Raw genomic sequence first — 4,037 nt, forward strand, 5'->3', positions numbered from 1 at the left:
CTGCGCACGCGCGCACACTCTGCCGCACCACCACCTGACAAGCGCTGATGGTTATCGCCCGAGGAAATGTGTGGCGCTCTTCAGCTCTTCCCCGAAACCTGCCCTCGCTACTCCGTAGTCTCCGGAGGCCTGCGCCTCCCTCCGCTCTCGCCTTTTGCTCCCGGTGCCTACCTCGGCCCGGGGCTGAAGTCGGAAGCGGAGCTGGAGGGGCGGGAAGGCTCCAGGTGCCCTGGATCCCACCCAGCCCGCGGCAGGAGTTCGGGTGGGAGCCGGAGGAAACTGGCCTCGCTCGGTGGCTCTCAGGGCAATCCCCACCTCCTTCGCCTTCCCGAATTTCAGTCCAGGCTCCCGAAGACCCCTTATCCCCTTGCCAGCCTCTCGTATACATCGGAGCGCAGAGTCGAGGGTGGGGTAAGGAACGAAAACAAAGTTGTGGGTCCGCGTTTGCCTGTGCTTGTGAGTATCATCTTGTTAGTAATTAGCAACTGGGCCGGAGATACTTGTTCTGCACCCCTAGGTACACTCCAGATAGGATCCATATCAGGGGAGACACAGCTGCGCGGCCTCTGTTGGGTATGGGAGTGAGGGGCGCAGAGCTGGGGAGGAGTGGGAGAACTTTCTGACGGCAGATCTGATCACGAATGGTGAAAAGACAGTGATGACAATAGCAAATGTTGACTGAGTACCTTGTGCTAAGTGCTTTCCTCATTTACACCGTCTCCCCCAAATACCAAGAGGTCACTGTTTTAAAGATGGAAAATATTAAGGTTTAGAGCATAATATGCTTCCCATCATACAAGTAGTACACACCAGAGAGAACCATGACCTGTGCTGAGATCTGGCTTGCTCCCTGTAATGGCTGCAGGACTGTCCTAATAACATACCTATTATCACCGTCACATGCCTTAACTCCAGCCACGTTAGTAAGTTCCTTCCCAGCCATGATGTTCTGGACCTTAAAGCCTTATAAGTATATGCCACCTTATGCTAAAAAGGAAATTAAAGATAGCTTACAAAGTTGCATAATTCACCAAAAGAAGTGGATGAAATGAAATGTGAAATTAAAGTACATAAAACAGAGACAGAAATGAAAGGTTGCTGGTCTTTGGTTTTTTTTTAAATGCAACCCATAGAACAAGTGGGACCAAAGATTTTTCTCCTGGATTTCGAGTAGTCATTTTCGAAAAGGAGGCCTTGTCTAAAGTTCAATTTCTGTCACATGCAAGACAAAAAAAAAAAACAAAACAATTGCTCATGAGATCAGCTCTTCTGATACTGAGACCAGAAAGAAGTTTGAGAATGCTCATGAACATTGGGTAACAGACCCAAGTTCTCAGTCACAGCTGTATACACAGCTGAAGGAATATTTGGATGTTTAATATTAAACTATGACACTCTTCCAGACTTACACTGAATATGCATATGTATATATGCCAAGATGATAAACACATACCTTTATATAAATGCATAATTATATGTAAATGTGTTTAGATAGACAGATAGACTACTGGGTGTATACACATAATATTGAGCACAGTTTCAGGCAGTTGCATACATTTATACACCCGCAGTTCATTATGTAATAAGTACAGAAATGATTAGCTATTAGTTCACTCGAGAAACGAGTCTTGCTGAGTTTTCTAAAGAAAGAGGCCTGCATCTGCCTAGGAAGCTGCTTTTTCTTAGGCTTCCTGAGAGCTGTGCATTCCGCCTGCACCTGACTAGGTTTCTGGGCCCAGCTGAACTCTTTGAAGAGGCTTTCTGGTTGTTGCTACTTGAGCAATTTGTCTTTTCCAAACACCTTAAAAATCAGATGTTAGCTCCATCTCTTTATTCATTTTCAGCCATGTGGTTAGTCTCCCTGGTCCTGTCTGAGGCGCCTCTGACCTCAGGAACAAAGCACTCCTTCTTCACTTATGTTCTCTTATCCTTTCTTCTGCTTCTCCAAACAACCCTCTGAAGGGCAGTAGTCAGTGTCTCTGTGACAGCTGAGAAAGGCTGGGGACCACTGTCGTCTTCGCTTACCCTTTGGGTAAGGTCATTCCTTGGGATCCTCTCTCTGATATTTTTTCTTCTCTCACCAGAGGCTCTTCAGTGATATCCCTGGACCTTTTGCTCAGCTTTTTGTGAGTATCTGAGAAACCTCTGCAACTAAAAATGCCTGCTTTTGTCAGATTTTCCAAATGACCCACTACTCAAATTCGGTGTTTTTAATTTCTTCTATGACTTCAACAGGACCCAAATGACTCCTGAGTCTGGATATCCAACCTTGATATCTAACATCCCCAAACACGCTTCCAACTGGTCTCCTCCTTGAATTGTCCCTCAGGGCTTCCTCTCCATCTCCATCCCCACATGTCTTGGCCCCAGTTATCTCTAAACCTGAACATGTGTCATAGCTTCATAAATGGCCTTCCTAGTTCTCTAATCCTTTTTTCCTGTTGTTTTCAGAATTACCTGATCATGTCATTTCTTTGTTTCCAAACTGCCGAGGAATTCTCCTGTTGTCTACAGAATAAAAAACAAAGTTCTTAACATTACTCACCTTCAGTTCAGTTCAGTTCAGTCGCTCAGTCGTGTCCGACTCTTTGCGACCCCGTGAATCGCAGCACGCCAGGCCTCCCTGTCCATCACCAACTCCCGGAGTTCACTCAGACTCACGTCCATCGAGTCAGTGATGCCATCCAGCCATCTCATCCTCTGTCGTCCCCTTCTCCTCCTGCCCCCAATCCCTCCCAGCATCTGAGTCCTTTCCAATGAGTCAACTCTTCGTATGAGGTGGCCAAAGTACTGGAGTTTCAGCTTTAGCATCATTCCTTCCAAAGAAATCCCAGGGCTGATCTCCTTCAGAATGGACTGGTTGGATCTCCTTGCAGTCCAAGGGACTCTCAAGAGTCTTCTCCAACACCACAGCTCAAAAGCATCAGTTCTTCGGTGCTCAGCTTTCTTCACAGTCCAACTCTCACATCCATACATGACCATTGGAAAAACCATAGCCTTGACTAGACGGACCCTTGTTGGGAAAGTAATGTCTCTGCTTTTGAATATGCTATCTAGGTTGGTCATAACTTTTCTTCCAAGGAGTAAGCGTCTTTTAATTTAATGGCTGCAGTCACCATCTGCAGTGATTTTGGAGCCCCAAAAAATAAAGTCTGACACTCAGCTTCACAACTAACCAAACCTGTTCTGCCTGGCCTCCAGCCATGCCCTCCAGGCACCTGACCTCTTAGGTCATGACCTGGTGACTGCCGGTAATTGCTGTGCCCTTGCAAGCCTCAATGCTTTTGCTCGTGTACTTGCTCCCACCTGTCATCTCTTTTCACCTAGATGCACAAAGGCACAGTTATACTGAACTCATGTCAAACTGGCAATTCGCCCTGTAGAACACACACAGGGCTGCTTCCCAGGGGCAGAGGGATAAAAACCCACCTTGCAGAATCTGCCTGATGACTGGTTAGGCTTGGAGAAACTATTGTCTGCCAGAGCTTCCACTACGTGGTCTAACATTTTTTTCATCCATTTGAGATATATTCACTGGGTCCCTACTTAAGTGTCAATGCTTGGCATTGAGAATCTGAAGGAGACCAGGACAGACAAGAGCCTTGTTCACATGAGCTTACATGTCTAATAAATAGTATCCAAGTCTAAATATGCCATGATGTTACATCCTGATTTCTAGAAGCTGCCCCTGCAGTCGGGTTACCCCTGCCCTCATGGGACACTATGGGCTATTCTGGTTGAGGTACCCACTTGCATCAGTGAAGACAGAGCTGCCACATTTAGGGATACATAGCACTACAGGAGAGTGAAGAGATGGAGACAGAAAAGGAAGGAGGGGATGTGGCACCGTCATTTCCTCCTTTGCTGAGTTCTGCTCCAGTTTCTGAGATGGGAGAATTGGCCTCAGTATTTTATTATTGTGACTGGCTGCCCCACAGTGAACACTGCATTCCTGTTGCTGCTCACCTTGACTAAAGCTAGAGAAACTGCCCATGTGAGAAGCCGCTTCATTTGCTATGGGCCTGTAGTTTGGCGCC

The sequence above is a fragment of the Bison bison genome, unplaced genomic scaffold (genome assembly GCF_000754665.1).
Source record: "Bison bison bison isolate TAMUID 2011002044 unplaced genomic scaffold, Bison_UMD1.0 scf7180017864259, whole genome shotgun sequence".
Lineage (NCBI taxonomy): Eukaryota > Metazoa > Chordata > Mammalia > Artiodactyla > Bovidae > Bison > Bison bison.